Source organism: Tachyglossus aculeatus, chromosome 4, assembly GCF_015852505.1.
Source record: "Tachyglossus aculeatus isolate mTacAcu1 chromosome 4, mTacAcu1.pri, whole genome shotgun sequence".
NCBI classification, from domain to species: Eukaryota; Metazoa; Chordata; class Mammalia; order Monotremata; family Tachyglossidae; genus Tachyglossus; species Tachyglossus aculeatus.
This window is the reverse complement of record NC_052069.1, coordinates 30787186-30805695: the sequence shown is the minus strand read 5'-3', so window position 1 is coordinate 30805695 and position 18510 is coordinate 30787186.

Below are 18510 nucleotides of genomic sequence, written 5' to 3'. Positions count from 1 at the left end.
AGCTCCTTGAAAGCAGGGATCACATCTACTAATTCTATTCATTCATTCAATCATATTTATTGAGCATTTACTGTGTGCAGAGCACTGTACTAAGCACTTGGGAAGTACAAATTGGCAACATATATAGACGGTCCCTACCCAACAACGGGCTCACAGCCTAGAAGGGGGAGACAGACAACTAAACAAAACGTATTAACAAAATAAAATAAATAGAATAGTAAATATGTACAAGTAAAATAGAGTAATAAATCTGTACAAACATATATACAAATGCTGCGGGGAGGGGAAGGAGGTAGGGCGGGGGGATGGGGAGGGGGAGAGGAAGGAGGGGGCTCAGTCTGGGAAGGCCTCCTGGAGGAGGTGAGCTCTCAGTAGGGCTTTGAAGGGAGGAAGAAAGCTAGCTTGGCGGATGTGGGGAGGGAGGGCATTCCAGGCCAGGGGAAGAACTTGGGTCGGGGGTCAACAGCGGGGCAGGTGATTCTCCGAAGTTCTTAATACAGTGTTCTGTGTTCTGCAAATAGGAGTTGCTTAATAACACTACTGATTGGAAAATGATCTACTATCCCAACTCAGTTAGAATGTTGGTTGTTCATCAGAAATGGCTGTGTCCAACCTGATTACCTCATATGTACACCAGCGCTTAAAACAGTGCCAGGTACATAGCAAGTGTTTAACAAATACCTTTAAAAATAAGACTGACCAATCATCACCTCACCTCCCTTCTCTCCTTCTACTGCCCAGCCCGCAACCTCCGCTCCTCTACCGCTAATCTCCTCACTGTACCTCGTTCTCGCCTGTCCCACCGTCGACCCCCGGCCCACGTCATCCCCCGGGCCTGGAATGCCCTCCCTCTGCCCCTCCGCCAAGCTAGCTCTCTTCCTCCCTTCAAGGCCCTGCTGAGAGCTCACCTCCTCCAGGAGGCCTTCCCAGACTGAGCCCCTTCCTTCCTCTCCCCCTCGTCCCCCTCTCCATCCCCCCATCTTACCTCCTTCCCTTCCCCACAGCACCTGTATATATGTATATATGGTTGTACATATTTATTACTCTATTTATTTATTTATTTATTTTACTTGTACATTTCTATCCTATTTATTTTATTTTGTTGGTATGTTTGGTTCTGTTCTCTGTCTCCCCCTTTTAGACTGTGAGCCCACTGTTGGGTAGGGACTGTCTCTATGTGTTGCCAATTTGTACTTCCCAAGCGCTTAGTACAGTGCTCTGCACATAGTAAGCGCTCAATAAATACGATTGATTGATTGATTGATTGATCAGTGAGCATTAGAAGGGGAGAGAGGTGAGCAGGGAGCCATTTGGGGATCTGTCGGCCAGTTTGGCCTCGCCAAATAACTCCACATTTGTGGGCCCCACTCTGCATCCATTTTCACTAATAATAATAATAATAATGGTACTTGTTAAGCACTTACTATGAGCCAAGCACTGTTCTAAGTGTTGGGGTAGACACAAAGTAAACAGGATGGACAGAGTCCCTGTCCCAACTGGGGCTCACACTCTTAAGGTTAGGTTCTTAGGTTCTTAATCCCCATTTTGCAGATGAGGTAACTGAGGCCCAGAGAAGTTAAGTGACTTGCCCAAGGTCATATAGCAGACACGTGGCATTTGACAGATGAAAACACCTAATGTAAGAGAAGGACCCCAAGAAATGACACCAGAAATCTACCTAAATGTGGTTCTTACACTTTTCCGCTGTGTAACCTTGGCCATCTCAATTAAGACGTAGAAGGTCAGAGTCTGAAGAGTGCAGTATTCCAAGTGCAATCATTCTCCTCAAAGATAATAATAATAATAATAAAATAATAATAATAATAATGGCATTTGTTAAGCACTTACTATGTGCAGAGCACTGTTCTAAGTGCTGGGGGGGGATACAAGGTGATTAAGTCGTCCCACGTGGGGCTCACAGTCTTAATCCCCATTTTCCAGATGAGGTAACTGAGGCTCAGAGAAGTGAAGTGACTTACCTAAGGTCACACAGCAGACATGTGGCAGAGCCGGGATTCGAACCCATGACCTCTGACTCCAAAGCCCGGGCTCTTTTCCACTGAGCCATGCTGCTTCTCCACACAAACACGTAGCTGACGGATTTTAGTCATGAGGAACCTCATCTAGAGTTGAACCACTTCTCTGAATTGAGACTCCACAGCCCATCATTGATCCCTCTTCGACTTTAATACAGAACTGGTCAAATGTTTACGTGCTAATCATCGTCAAACTACTTGATGCAGAGGTAGTTTCTATTAGTTGTTGGCTCTACAGATTCATTCATTCAATCGTATTTATTGAGCGCTTGCTGTGTGCAGAGCACTGTACTAAGCGCTTGGGAAGTACAAATTGGCAACATACAGAGACGGTCGAGGTCCATTTAAAAGAAAAGATATAGGGTCTGCTCTGCATCTGCTCTGACTCTTGTAACTACCCCAGTGCTTATGATACTTAACAGAGAAGTACTTAATATTCAATGAACATCACTGATAAATAACATTATTAACATTTTTATATTATTTCATATACTCGATTAGATTCAGGAACAGTTGTCTTTAGTGTGACAGGGTGAGTGTGGTTTGGATTATTTATATTAGTATCTGTCTCTCCTCTAGACCTGAAACTTGTGTTGGCAAGGGACAGTGTCTACCAACTCTGTTGTACTCTCCCAAGCACTTAGTATTATGGTCTTCACAAAGTAAGTGCTCAATAAAAACCATTGACTGATTCACTGGTTTCATTCTAAATCCAAGCCAGTATTATTGTGTTACAGGGAAGATTCAATATTTATTATATATTATGGTATTTTTTGGTGCTTGCTATGTAGAGAACCAGCGTGGCTCAGTGGAAAGAGCCCGGGCTTTGGAGTCAGAGGTCATAGGTTCGAATCCCGGCTCCACCAATTGTCACCTGTGTGACTTTGGGCAAGTCACTTAACTTCTCTGTGCCTCAGTTCCCTCATCTGTAAAATGGGGATTAAGACTGTGAGCCCCATGTGGGACAACCTGATCACCTTGTAACCTCCCCAGCGTTTAGAACAGTGCTCTGCACATAGTAAGCACTTAATAAATGCCATTATTATTATTATTACTAAGCACTGAGGTAGATGCAAGATAATCAGGTCAGGCAGAGTCCCCGCTCCAGATGGGGCTCGCAGTCTAAGGAGGAAGAACAGGTCTTCAGTCCCCATTTTACAGATCATTCCATCAGTGGTATTTGTTGAGCACTTATGTGCAGAGCACAGTATTATGTGGTTGGGACAGTACAAAAGAATTGGTACATATGAGGAAACTGTGGCACAGAAAAGTTAAGTGACTTGAGAAGCAGTATGGCCTAGTGGAAAGAGCATGGGCCTGGGAATCAGAGGAACTGGTCCTAATCCCAGCTAAACCACTTATAATAATAATAATAATAATAATAATAATGGTATTTATTAAGCGCTTACTATGTGCAAAGCACTGTTCTAAGCGCTGGGGAGGTTACAAGGTGATCAGGTTGTCCCACGTGGGGCTCACAGTCTCAATCCCCATTTTACAGATGAGGTAACTGAGGCACAGAGAAGTTAAGTGACTTGCCCAAAGTCACACAGCTGACAATTGGCGGAGCCGGGGTTTGAACCCATTACCTCTGACTCCAAAGCCCGTGCTCTTCTCCACTGAGCCACGCTGCTTCTCTCTGCTGTGTGACATTGGGCAAGTCACTTAACTTCTCTGTACCTCAGTTCCCTTATCTGCAAAACGGGATTCATTCATTCAATTGTATTTATTGAGTGCTTACTGTGTGCAGAGCACTGTACTAAGTGCTTGGGAAGTACAAATCGGCAACATAAGTCAGGATTCAGTACCTGTTCTCCTTCCTACTTTGAACGTGAGCCCAAGGTGAGACCTGGCTATGTTGCACCTACCAAAGTGTTTAATACACCACTTCGCATTTAGTAAGCACTTAAATATTATTATTACTATCATTAGTATTAGTGTGAGTATTATGAATATCCAAGTTCCCCAAACTGGCAAGTGGCAGAGCTGGGATTACAAGTCAGGTCCTCTGACTCCCAAACCTACACTCTTTTCACTAGGCCACTAGGAAAAGAGGTATATTTTAGTTTTACATAATATGAATGTTTTTTCTAGAATTTAGATACATCTTTCAAAGGAATTTTTTTGTTTTGCAATTAGTGGCTGTAATTTTAGGAATTTCTTCCCGTATTGAAATTTTACTAGAAAATAGATACTGTATTAGTTCGCTGGTTAAACTAAGGAAAGTAGGTTTTGAAAAAGAAAGAAAAACTCCATAATAGTTGGAAATGGAAAGCAGTCAGAAAAATGGTGAATCATTCATTCCAGAGGATAAACAGCATGAGATAAAGAGCTCATAGAATCAACCTTTAGTGTACTAAGCCCTAGGAAGAGTGAAGTAGAGGTAGATGGTATCTCAGTTCTTCAAAGAGCTTAAAATCTAATAGGTGAGAAAAACAGTAATATAAATTGGTCTAATAGTCATAATCATAATAATAATGGCATTTGTTAAGCAAACCAGTAAGTTGAGAAATTTTCTCTTACAGCTGCATAGATTTCAGGGCAACCAGAGTGCCCAAAACCTTATCACAGTGACAATGGTTATTCTCACGTAGCACTCTCAGACATCCATGTTGGCTAATAGAGACCAAAAAAATCAAACGGATCATGAGCCATCAAGCCACCTTTAATCCATGACTTTGCTGGAGAACTATACAAGGGGGCCCTTCCTAGTAATGTTCTCTAACTACCTGGAAATTGGATTATGTATTATAAAATGAATTTTTGTTTAAATTCCCAGGAGTCACAAAGTGTAACACAAAGTCAAGCACTCTTCTAAGCACTAGGGTAGATACAAGATGAACAAGTGAGACAGTCCCTGTCCCACATGGGGCACACAATCTAAAGCCCCATTTTACAGATGCAGTGATTGAGGCACAAAGAAGTGAAATGACTTGCCCAAGGTCGTACAGCAGACAAGCAGCAGAGCTGGGATTAGAACCCAGATCCTTCTGACTTCAAGGCCCATGCTCTATCCATCAGGCCATGCTGCTTCCCAGAGTATGTACCTAAGTGCTATGAGGCTTAAGAGTGAGTACACAAGTGAATGGGTATTGTGGAACTGATGAAGTACCAGTTGGGAGGAATAGGTTGGGAAGATGAGGGATTAATCTGGGAAAACCTCATGGGAAAGAAAGCCTTAATCAATCAATCGTATTTATTTAGTGCTTATTCTGTGCAGAGCATTGTAAGCCCTTATGGAGAGGATGTAGAGTGTTTGGCATTCAGTGTGGTTCAATGAATAGCAATCACTGATTTATTGATAGGACTTTTATAAAATATAATGCCCATCACAGTTTGGAGCCACCTTCAACGTCGACAGTTGATCGTCAGGTGGGAAATAGAGCAAGGAAAACAGAGTATATGTCTTCATTTCTGCACATTTTTAAGTGAAAACAAAGAAAAGAACTAGGATTATATTTCATTGTGATTCAAAATAACTTCCACTGTATTTTGAACAAGTGACATGTTATGCAACTGTCAGTAGGGGTCATTCAAAGTATTAAGCTAGTTATTTCAGATGTTTATGAAATTTAAAATCACTCCACATAGAAACAAATGTTTTTTTGAAATCTCTGCTGAAACGAAATATTGGATCACACATCTACGTACTCACTCATACACATATAGACATATATTTATGCATGAATAAATAGATAGTTGTGCTTAGGGCTTTAAGAAGATGCTGCCAAAAGTAAAATTCACCTATGGAGGTGTATCAGGGATTGAAAGTATATATGTGAATATATCCTACATACACACATGTACATAAACCTATCTTCCTTTTCCTCACCTCTGTGTGGAGGCCATTTTCTGGCAGAGAACAGAAAAAACCACTCTTCTTCGCAAAAAGGTCATTAATTACCACCATTACTCCATCATTACCACCTTATTCACTGACTAGAGATTCTAACCGCAGAATTGAGGTTCCAGGAACAAACTGTCAGTAAAAATATATGGCTTTGCTTATTTCATGGTGCCCAAAGATAGCAAAAAGAAATATAGTAGGGCTTTAAAGTCCATTTAATTAATGCCTATTTTCTGAGCTAAGCAGTGCCACTTAAGTTCTTAAACAATCCTAATGAGTGGCATTTATACAACCACTTTAGTGAGATCATTCTTTTTCTTAGCTTCAGGCTGAAAGTATGAGGTGGTCCAAACTGGAAAAAAAATAAGCTCAAATTAAAACCATCTGTTAACACTTACTAAGACAGGGTTGACTTTCTGTAGAAGGGAAAAGAAGTAGATTTTATTTTTACGTACTATGAATTCTTTTTCTAGAGTTTAGATAGAACTTTTAATGGACTATGTTGGTTTGAGTTGAGCTTCAGGGATTTTTCCTATGTTTCGATTGTACTTGGAAAGTAGAAAGTATACCTATGAATTCTCTGGTTAAACTGAGGAAAGTAGGTCCTGAATAAGAAAAACTCCAAAATAATTGAAAATGGAAAGCAGTCCGAGAAATGGTGAGTGGCTCATACCAGGGGGTAAAATCTCTTTTGTCAAGAGTGCTGCGTCTGAGCACTATTCACATGGTGAAGTGTCTTTCCATGACAGGGCAGTGGAATTAAGCAAGTCTTCCTTTCTCTTAACTAATAGATGGATCCAAATCCAGCAAAACAGACACTTTTGATAACTACCTGGTGACAACGTGGACATTAACATGAGGAAGTGACTTATTTTTCATAAAAGTTTTTTTTCCATGGTTTCCTTTCTGATGAAAGAAAAAAGTCACAAATTTTTCCATCTTAAATGTATTTTGTTGGAGTCCACTTCTGTGCTTTCTAAGCCAGCTTTGCCACAATATGCGTCCCAATGTACCTATAAGACAGAAGCCCTGGGAATGTGTGACATCGCTTGCACGGAGCCCAGTCATCAGCAGATAGCTTCCATCTGATTTGAAGTACAAGGTAGCAGATGAAGAAAAACTGTTGCAAAGTCCCAAGTCAACGTGGAACATTGGAAAGATAATGTGGCAATTTGTGAAATGTTTTTTCAATCATGAGACTACAATAGCATCTTACTAATCAAGCCAATTTTCATTGTAGCCTCTATGCGGTATGTGGTTTGCAACACTTTTGATGAATCACTAGTTTGCTTTTTCCCCCAAGAAGTTGGTTGTTTTTTTACAAAGAATCTACACACACACACACACCACAAGTTTATTGGCCAAAAGATTTGCCTGTGGTGCCAAGCCAGTATGTTTCAAATTTAAAATTTGAACATAAACCTGGTAGAGAACAGTGAACACATTGATGGCTTACAGACAAACCAGTAAGTTGAGAAATTTTCTCTTACAGCTGCATAGATTTCAGGGCAACCAGAGTGTCTAAAACCTTATCACAGTGACAATGGTTATTCTCACGTAGCACTCTCAGACATCCATGTTGGCTAATAGAGACCAAAAAAATCAAACGGATCATGAGCCATCAATCCACCTTTAATCCATGACTTTGCTGGAGAACTATACAAGGGGGCCCTTCCTAGTAATGTTCTCTAAATACCTGGAAATTGGATTGTGTATTACAAGATGAATTTTTGTTTAAATTCCCAGGAGTCACAAAATGTAAGCTTCTTCTAGACTGCAGGCTCCTTATGGGCGGGAAAAGTTTATCAAATCTGTTAGATTGCAAAGATGATATTGTAATTGATTGTAAATGAATTAAAAAGATGATGGAATCAGTGTACATCTTATTAGTTTGCATTTAAAACAAGATAGCCTATATAACAGTGGTAAAATACAAAACAGTAGTAACACTTGGTTGCTTTCCCTAGCCATAATTTATTTTATTTTTGTCTCCCCCATTAAATTGTAAGATCTCTGAAGGCAGGGATTTATTGAGTGCCTAATGTGTTCAGAGCACTATACTATATGATGATTGATGATTATGGCATTTGTTAAGTGTTTATTATGTGTCAAGCACTGTTCTAATCTCTGGGGTAGATACAAGTTAATCATTCATTCAGTTGTATTTATTGAGTGCTTACTGTATGCAGAGCACTGTATTAAGTGCTTGGGAAACTACAATTCAGCAACAAAGAGTGACAATCCCTGCTCACAGTGAGCTCACAGTCTAGGGGTGGGGGGAGACAGACATCAATATAAATAAATAAAATTACATTATATATCTATAAGGGTTGTAGGGTGGGGAGAAGCGGGGAGAGCAAAGGGAGCAAGTCAGGGTGATGCAGAAGGGAGTGGGAGATGAGGAAAAGTGGGGCTTAGGGTGGGAAGGCCTCTTAGAGGAGATGTGCCTTCAGTAAGGCTTTGAAGGGGGAGAAAATAATTGTCTGGTGGATTTGAAGAGGGCGGGCATTCCAGACCAGAGGTAAGACTAGGGCCAGAGGTTGGTAGAGAGACAGGCAAGATCAAGGCACAGTGAGAAGGTTAACAACAGAGAAGCGAAGTGTGCAGGCTGGGTTGTAGAAGGAGAAAAGCGAGGTGAAGTAGGAGGGGGCAAGGTGATGGAGTGCTTTAAAGCCAATGGTGAGGAGTTTTTGTTTGATACGGAGGTGGACAGGCAACCACTGGAGATTTTTGAGGCAGGGGGGTGACATGTCCTGAACGTTTCTGTAGAAAGATGATCTGGGCAGCGGAGTGCAGTATGGACTGGAGTGTGGAAAGGCAGGAGATTGGGAGGTCAGAAAGGAGACTGGTGCATTCATCTAGGCAGGATAGGATGAGTGGTTGTATTAACATAGTAGCAGTTTGGATGGAGACGAAAGGGCATATTTTAGCGATGTTGTGAAGGTGAGACCGACAGGATTTCATGACAGAATGAATGTGTGGGTTGAATGAGAGAGCAGAGTCAAGGATAGCACCAAGGTTATGGGCTTGTGAGAAGGGAAAGATGGTGATGCCATCTACAGTGAAGGGAAAGTCTGGGAGAGGACAGGGTTGGACACAATCCGTGTCCCACATGAGGCTCAAAGTTTTAATCCCCATTTTACAGATGAGGTAACTGAGGCACAGAGAAGTTAAGCGAGCTGCCCAAGGTCACACAGCAGACAAGAGGCAAAGCTGGGATTAGAACCAAGTCCTTCTGACTCTCAGGCCCGCTTGGTTTAGCGGGCAAGGTTTTTCAGTCTCAAATGAGAATTTTAAGAGGTTTTTAAAAAAAAAAAATCCCTAGATCTACACTGCAAGGTATGTGTGTGTTGCTTCGCTTCTAAATTGATATGTTTTTAAAACTCATCTTCATCCACTTTTTTCATCAGCTAATAATTTATTATGTATTCAGCAGTTAGGCACTCCCTGAGTGCCTCATATACACAAAGCTCTATATACTACATGCTTGGGGGACTACAATAACAGAGATGAACAGATAAGCAGCATGGCCTAGTGGAAGGAGAACAAGTCTGGGAATCAAGAGGACCTGAGTTCTAGTTCCATCTCAGCCACTTGTCTGCTGTGTGACCTAACAAATCATTTAGCTTTCCCGTGCTTCAGTTTCCTCATCTATAAAATGGGGATTAAGTCTGTGAACCCCATGTGGGGGACAGACTGTGTCCAGCTTGATTATCTTATATCTACCCTAGTGTTTAGTACAGTGCCTGATACATAGTAGGTGCTTAAATGACATTAAAAAACAAAAACGTCAGGCCCACAAAAAAAGCATAATTTTTATTCTTAGAACACATATAGTAGAAAGTTTTTCAGCTCTCTCTCCCAACCGCTCCTCGGTCCTCTCCTCTATAACCCAAACTACACACACATATCGCTCCTCTGACACAACTGTGTCTTAGTCTCATCTCTTTCCCTGTTGACCCTTTGCTCACACCCTCTCCCCACCTAGAACTACCCAACTCTTTTACATCTGACAGCCTACCAATCTCCCTATGTACAATTCCTTACAATAATCATATCTGCCCCTGATGTCCCTGACCATTCGCTTACCTCCCATGTGCATCACCTATACATTTAAATCCATACTCAATACACTCAGGGATTCACTTAGGGATTTATTCTACTCCAGTGAATTCTTGCTCCACCCCACCTCACACACTCACCAATTTGGGCACAGATGGGATTTGGGATTTTATAATCTCTAGTAACTGTACAATCTCTACCCTCACCAATTCTGAAATTCCTCCATCAGACTTCAACCTCCTCACCTGCTCTTTTTCCTATACACCCAATCGTTACAAACCTGTCCTTTTCCCCAACAGAGAACTCTGTTCTTTTGATCCCCTCGAATATGCTAAAGCCATAGTACCACATTTGGTCTATGTACCCAACCTACCTTCTCCTGATGTGCAAATCGACACACTCAACATCACCCCTCCATTGAACTGAACTCCCTTGCTTTCCTGTCCCCCCGCTGGTCTCATGCCACTAATCCACAACCCTGGATCACCTCCACAGTACACTTTCTCTGCTCCTGTGCCCAAGCTGTGAAGTGCTGCTGGAGGAAGCCCAGACATCTCTCTGACCTTCTCCACCTTAAATTCATTCTTAACTGCTTCAATTCATCCCTCTCCACTGTCCAAAAACAATATTTCTCCTTAATTCACTCCCACACCCACTGCCCCCATCTGATGATCCAGACATTTAACTCCTTTCTCAAACATCCTGTCCACCAGCCCCCACCATCTCTTTCCTGTAATGATCTGGCCACATGCTTCATCAACAAAATTGAAATCATCAGGCATGCTTTCTCTAAAATCTCTCCCGCTCCTCGCCTATCCCCCCTCCACCTCCACCCTCTTCAAGTCTCCCTATATTATTTGCAGTAAGATCATGGGCTTGGGAGTCAGAGGATGTGGGTTCTAATTCCAGCTCTGCCACTTGTCTGGTGTGTGACCTTGGGTAAACCACTTAACTTCTCTGGGACTCAGTGAACTCATCTGCAAAATGGGGATTAAGCCCCGCATGGTACAACCTGATTACCTTCCATCTACCCCAGCACTTATAACAGTGCATGACACAAAGTAAACACTTAACAAATACCATTATTATTATTATTATTATTATTATTATTATTATTAAGTTGAAATCTCTCTCCTCCTCTCTAAATCCACTCCCTCCAGCTGTGCTTCTGACCCCATCCTTTCATACCTTCTTAAAACAATCACCCCCTCCCTTCTTCCCTCCTTGATTGCCATCTTCAATAATTCACTTTCCAATGGCTATTTCTCCATTGCCTTTCAAACATGCTATGTAAACCCTATCCTAAAAAAAACCCTCCCTTAACCCCATGGCTCCCTCCAGTTATCCTCCCATCTCCCTCCAGTCATATGTCTCTAAATTTCTTGAAAGAGTTGTTTACTCTCAATGTCTCCACTTCTTACTCTCCAATTCTCTCCTAGATCCCCTCCATCTTGGCTTCTGTCCCCTTCATTCCACAGAAACAGCCCTCTCCAAGGTAACCAAGCAGCATGGCCTAGTAGATAGAGCATGGGCCCGGAAGTCAAAAGGATCTGGTTCTAATGCCAGCTCCACCACTTGTCTGTTGTGTGACCTTGATCAAGTCACTTTTCTTCTCTGTGCCTCAGTTACCTCATCCCCCTCGTCCCCCTCCTCTCCCCCTTGTCCCCCTCTCTATCCCCCCATCTTCCCTCCTTCCCTTCCCCACAGCACCTGTATATATGTATATATGTTTGTACATATTTATTACTCTATTTATTTATTTTACTTGTACATATCTATTCTATTTATTTTATCTTGTTAGTATGTTTGGTTTTGTTCTCTGTCTCCCCCTTTTAGACTGTGAGCCCACTGTTGGGTAGCTACTGTCTCTATATGTTGCCAACTTGTAATTCCCAAGTGCTTAGTACAGTGCTCTGCACACAGTAAGTGCTCAATAAATACGATTGATGATGATGTTCCCTCTCAGTCTTTTTAGCCAGCTCCTCCTATGCCTCCTACCCTACCCTCTAACTGCTGGAGTCCCTCAAAGCTCAGTTCTGGATCCCTTTCTACACCCACTCCCCTAAAGAATGCATTCACTCTCATATCTACAGCTACTATCTTTACGCAGATTCCCAAATCCACCACTCCAGTCCGACTGTTTCTTCATCTCTCCAGCCTGGCAATTCCTCCTACCTTCAGGACATCTCTACATGAATATCCTACAGATACCTATAGCTTAACATGTCCAAAACAGAACCCTGGTCTTCCCACCCAAACCCTGTCCTTCCCCTACTATTCCCCTCACTGTAGACAACACTAGCACATCCCTGCCTCACATGCCTGAAACCTTGGAATAATCCTTGACTCATCTCTCTTATTCAACCCAAATATTTAGTCTGTCACCAAATCCTGTCAGTTTTACCTTTACATCTCTAGAATCCGTCCCCTCCCTTCTATCCAATCCCTCTGTACTGCAGTCCATATTTCACTCAGCTGCCCATATTGTTTTTCTAAGAACAAAATCAGTCTACACACATTCCCCCACTTCTCAAAAACCCCCAGTGTTTGCCCATTCATCTCCACATCAAGCAGAAATTCCTTACCATTGGCTTTAAAGCTCTCAGTCAGCTTTCCTGCTCCTCATGTCCCACTACAACTCAGCTAACTCACTTCGCACCTCTAACACCAACCTACTTACTTACTGTACCTCAACCTCATCTCTTTTGCCAATGCCCCGGCTCATGTTCTCCCTCTGGTCTGGAACTCCCTCACATTTCCTATTTGACAGACCACCCACCACTCCTATTTTCAAATGTGCTCTGCACGTAGTAAGCGCTCAGTATATACCGCTGATTGATTGAAAGCCTTACAAAAGTCAAATCACAACCTCCTCCAGAAGACTTCCCTGCTATTCACCCTATTCTCCCTCCCCTCTGCATTTCCTTTGCACTTTGGTCTATACCCAATAAACTTTGTTACTCATCCACTGCCCACTTCAGCATTTATGTACATTTTTTTACACCCTGCTCTTTCTCGTATCTTTTAATGTCTGTCTCCTCCATTAGATTGCAAGCTCCTTGAGGGCAGGGGTTGTATTTACCAATCCTATTGTACTGGATTCTCCAAAGCTCTTTGTAGTAATAGGAAAGACTCATTCCAATGGTCTCCTCCTTTTGACAATAATATGGCATCCAGAATTGTGTTGATAATAATGTCCTGGCCCATTAGAAAAATAAGTACAGGACAACACAGCAATACCTCAGAATAGCATGTGACTGATTCTGTCATTGTTCAGGCTTGGGATCTCAGAGATGTCCAAGTGATCAGAGTTATACTAAGAACTGAAGATTCTTGGATAGATCACTCCCAGGTCCACTAAGCCAGGCTGCCTAGTCCCTGTAGGCCTAAGGGTTGGAAGAACCCTAATGTTGGTGCTAGGAAAATTGGCTCAAAAGCTCAAAGATGTCATTCAAACTAGCCTCCAAACAGCTGCAAAAGAAAGAGCATTGGCAGAAGATCACTACCAAAAGGCCAAAGGACCTAACCAAACGAGGTCAGTCCATTACTGCTTCACTAGAGATCTGGAAGATGCCGCAAGCATTTGGAGTGTCTTTATGTCTGCTGTCATCCATGCGGGTAAACAGATTCTTTGATTTTCTATCAGGAAGTACCAAGATGAGTTCAGTGAGAATATCCAGAAGCTCCAAGAACTGACTGACCTCAAACCCAAGGCCTCTCTTGCCTGAATGGTGATATTATTTCCAAGATAAAGATGATAAATCATCAGCAAAACAAGACTAAATAATAATTAATAACAGGAATAAATGGTACATACGCAGAGCAAGAGAAATTCAACATTCCGTTGACATTAAAGACTTTCTTGGTTTCTTCAATCTTACAATGGACCAAGCTATGGTGAAAGCATCCAAGGATCAACCACTGTGAGATCAAAGATAGTAAGACAATGGATCAAAGAAATAAGCGGTATTCATTTTCTATTAGAAGATGTGTTTTCTAGGCTTTCTTACTCTTGAGGCAGTTGTTGATGAAAATCCATTGTAATTCTGTTCCATCACACCCAGAGACAAACACAAAAAGCTGCCAACCCTCTCCAAGGTCAGGAAAGTCATCAGGCAGATTGCCCCCACTTCAATATCCACTGTGGCTCAGTAGAAAGAGCATGGGCTTTGGAGTCAGAGGTCATGGGTTCAAATCCCAGCTCTGCCAATTGTCAGCTGTGTGACTTTGGGCAAATCACTTAACTTCTTTGGGCCTCAGTTCCCTCATCTGTGAGCCCCCCATGGGACAACCTGATCCCCTTGTAACCTCCCCAGAGCTTAGAACAGTGCTTTGAACATAGTAAGCACTTAATAAATGCCATTATTATTATTATTATTATCCAGAACGGACATATGGTCAGCATAGAGAATACCTCTTTAGATGCTGGATAAAAATCAACAATACCTGCAAAAGATTTTCTAAGCCAAATCAATCAATCAGTCATATTTATTGAGCACTTACTGTGTGCAGAGCACTGTACTAAGCGCTTGGGAAGTACAAGTTGGCAACATATAGAGACAGTCCCTACCCAACTTAGAAGACTAAATACACTATTGGGTGTAGCTGTTTTCCCAGAGGAGAATGAGGCAGTGAGTCAGTTAGCTTAAGAAGTACAAAAAGTGTAAGTTGGAGCATAGTGGGAGAAGAGAGTGGATAAGTAAGAGAAGCAGGGAATCCAAAGGACCCGAGCACAGCCCTGGGAATCAGAAGGACCTGGCTTGTCACTTATCTGCCGTTTGACCTTGGGCAAGTCACTTAACTAGCACAATGTCTAGGTTTTCTCATCTGTAAAATGGGGATTAAGAGTGTGAGGGTCTGTGTTCAACCTGATTAGCTTGTATCTACCCCTGCCACAAAGTTAGCACTTAACAAACACCATTAAAAAAAAAAAAAAGCAAACCCATCTCAGTGTGTGTTTGGACCTCAGCTCTCACTACTTTCTCCCTCTCCTAACCATCATTAGGCCTTATAATAATTAAAATAATAATTGTAGAATTTGTTAAGCACTTAAAATGTGCCAGGAACTGTACCAAGTGCTGGGGTGGATATAAATGTGTCAAGTTGGACACGGTACCTGTACTACATGGGGCTCATGGTATTAATCCCTATTTTATAGATGAGGTAAGGTCACAGAGCAGACAAATGGTGGAGCAAGATTTGAACCAGGTCCTTCTAACTCCTATGTCTATGCTCTATCCACTAAGCCAGGCTGCCTAGCCCCTGTAGGCATAAGGGTTGGAAGAACCCTGGTGTTGGTTCTTGGAAAACTGGAATTAAACTTCCATTATTATTGTTATTAAAATAATAATTGTGGTATTTGTTGACTGCTTAATATGTGCTAGGCACTGTACTAAGCTCTGGGGTGTATACAAACAAATTGAATGTTCTATGTTCTTTGCTTTGGCATTCAGATTTGCAGCTATAGGAGACACAAAGCAGCCAACTCTACTGTCATTGTGATTGTGAACACTAAGTTTAAAACAGAATTCTCCCATAGATTGGACATTGTCTGATTCATTTTCTCATCAATCAATTCTGGTATACTCTCATGGAAATGACCAAAAATTGTAATATATATACATATATATATATATATATATATATATATATATATATATATATATATATATATATATATATTATATACCTATGCACACATTCATTTCTATTTTTTATAACAAAATTTCATGTGGTTATCTTCTCTGGGTGAATGACTTACATGCATGGCTCCAGTATGAATTTACTTAATTTTCCCAATCATTGCTGCATCTTTAATCAATGGAGTTTATTGAGTGCCTACTGTGTGCCGAGAATTGTACTAAGCACTAATTGTGGTGGCAGTGTCAGATAGAGCATTTGCTTCAATGGCAGCAATGACAAAACTATAATCCCCTGAAGGAGCATTTGCTAAAAATATGTTGGAATACCCAAGTTTACACATGGCCTCAAGCAGGTTTCCTCATGAGTCTTACAATATTTGCACCAAAACAAGTTGCGTGTGTGTTTCTTCTGAAGAAAGAAATACCAATTTCTATCCTCAAACTGAGATGTGTGTGGTTGACTCACACCCTGGATAATACCCAGAACAATCTGCAAAAATGATACCAGATTTTGAAAATCTGGTCTTCTTATGATCTGATTTCCATTTAAGAACTTCTTCAGCTGGAATTTAAAAAAAATTGAGTGACTCCAAGTCACTGCAGAGCTGTGAGTGATTTCCTTTAATGTGTTACTTTTATTAAAATGAACCTTTCCCAAATGCCAAAAGAACAAAGAAGAAAACTTTCTCTGATAAGGCCAGTGAATGTCAATGTGCCCACACAAAGCAAAGCAAAGCAAAGCCCTCAAATCCCAAGAGATTTTTGCCACATACCAATTACACATAATCTTTCTAAATATGCTTTGAGTCTGAAGCTAGTTAAGCCTACTTGGATAAGTGTATGCTTGAGAGGAGTTTAACCATGGAAATTGAGACACAGAAAGGATAAATGACTTGCCCAAGGTCATATAGCAAGCCAATGGCTGAACCGCATCCAGAATCTAGATCTGCTTGCTCCTAATCTCAGGCTCTTTCCACCAGGCCATGCTGCTTCTGGATCCCAAAAGCTGAAATTATTTCCTTGGAGAAAAAGCAAATTTGCTTTATGTTCTGCTTTTTCTAAGTTTCATAGCAAATAGAGAACAATAAAAGTGGATAGATAAGGAATAGGGAACAGAATAAATTCAGATAAAATGATTCCCAAAGGGCCACTCCATCTACCTCAGGTTTTAGTTTCAATACGGCAAGACTCCCAGGCTTGAAGAACTGCAAAGGTGTAGTCACACAAGTAAAAAAAAAAAAAAAAAAAAAAAAGCCAACCCCACAAAGCTATGAGATTTCAAACATATGGAATTCTGCTAATCTACACAAATTAAAAGCTAGTTGCAAAATGCATTATTTGACTGATAACAAGCTGCTTCCATTTTTGGTGTTAAGAAACACATGCTTAAGGTTTTTTGTGTGTTTTCTTCAAAACACTGTAAGAGACTCTCTAATTATAAACTGAATTGGACGGAAGGTTAAAACCTTCAAAATCAAGGACCCTTCTAGAATAGATATTATCGTCCCTGTGGTTACTTTGGTTTTACTCCTTTGGGAGTTTCTTTTGCCTTCTGTACCCAAAGTCCTCTCAGATTAGAACATCAAATCTTATATTCCAGGATTGTTATACTGGATGAAACTAGCAAAGACCAAAATATTGAGAGTAAATGAGAGAATTTAGGTCCCATTCAACCATCTCTAGAGAATAAGTTACTCACTGGAAGTTGTTCAGGCCCTTGGCAAAGAACTTTATGGCACAGTCCCATTCACACAATTAATGAGTAATCGTCTGGTTAAAAGGATATGGTTATTTTCATCTGAATCATTTCACCCAATCTTAATTGTGGTGATTTCATGACAGACAAATATACAGATACGAATTTTGCCCTTTGGTCCTAACTGGACTATGAATTCTTACAAGCACTGGTGCTTATTAATTAGTAGTAAAATTTTATAAACCCATCCAACTCTATTTGAATAAAATAAGATGCAATAATGCCAAGTAGATTCCTCAGTAATCATTGCTTTAAACAGAACTAGTGAGTTTTCAGCACTACTGTTAAAATCATGCAGCAGATACTTTAACAGGACCAAAGAGCTTGACACAGCAAGGAAGTAAGTGAATAATACTATAGTTATAATAATGTAGCAATATTATTTAAGTGCTTACTATGCACCAAATGCTGTAAAAGCACTGGGAAAAATGCAATCAATCGATGGTATTAATTGAATACTTACTGTGGGCAGAACACTGTACTAAGCACTTGGGAGAGTACAATACAACAGAATTGGGATAGATTATTGTGTATCACACCAAGTCCCTGTCCCATATGAGGCTCACAGTCTGAGTTTGATTTTTAGAGTGATTTTCTATTTTCTTTTTGCAAAGGATCCTTGTTGACCCAGAAGTATAAAAGAAAACAGCAATTGGAAGCTGAACATCACTCTAAAAATGCTGAGGATTTTCAATCTATCAATCAATGGCATGTATTGAGCAGCAACTGTGTAAGAACACTTTACTAGGCACTAAGCACTTGGGAGAATACAGTACATTAAAGTTGGTAGACACTGCCCTGCCCAACAAGGAGCTATCAGTCAACAGGAATGCTTCAAGGGAGATATGATCATTGTCAGACAACTTTCACTTCCATGGTCTCACTCCCCTCATATAGTAATTCAGAACTTCCTGAAAAATTACCTTCTAGGCTGAACTTTTATGAAAGAAGCCTACTCAACAGTTGGCTTTAAGCGAATTTCAGGAAAAAAAGAAAGCAAAGGGATGAAAATTGGCAATGGTCTCATTGAAACAGAAGAAACAGAAGCCAAGGCAAAATTTCTTCCCTCCACCTTGTATTTTCCATAATATCAGTCTCGGGGTCGGGGTGGGGCCATCTAATCATCATCAGAATCACCAACTGCATTTAAATATAATTATAAATTGA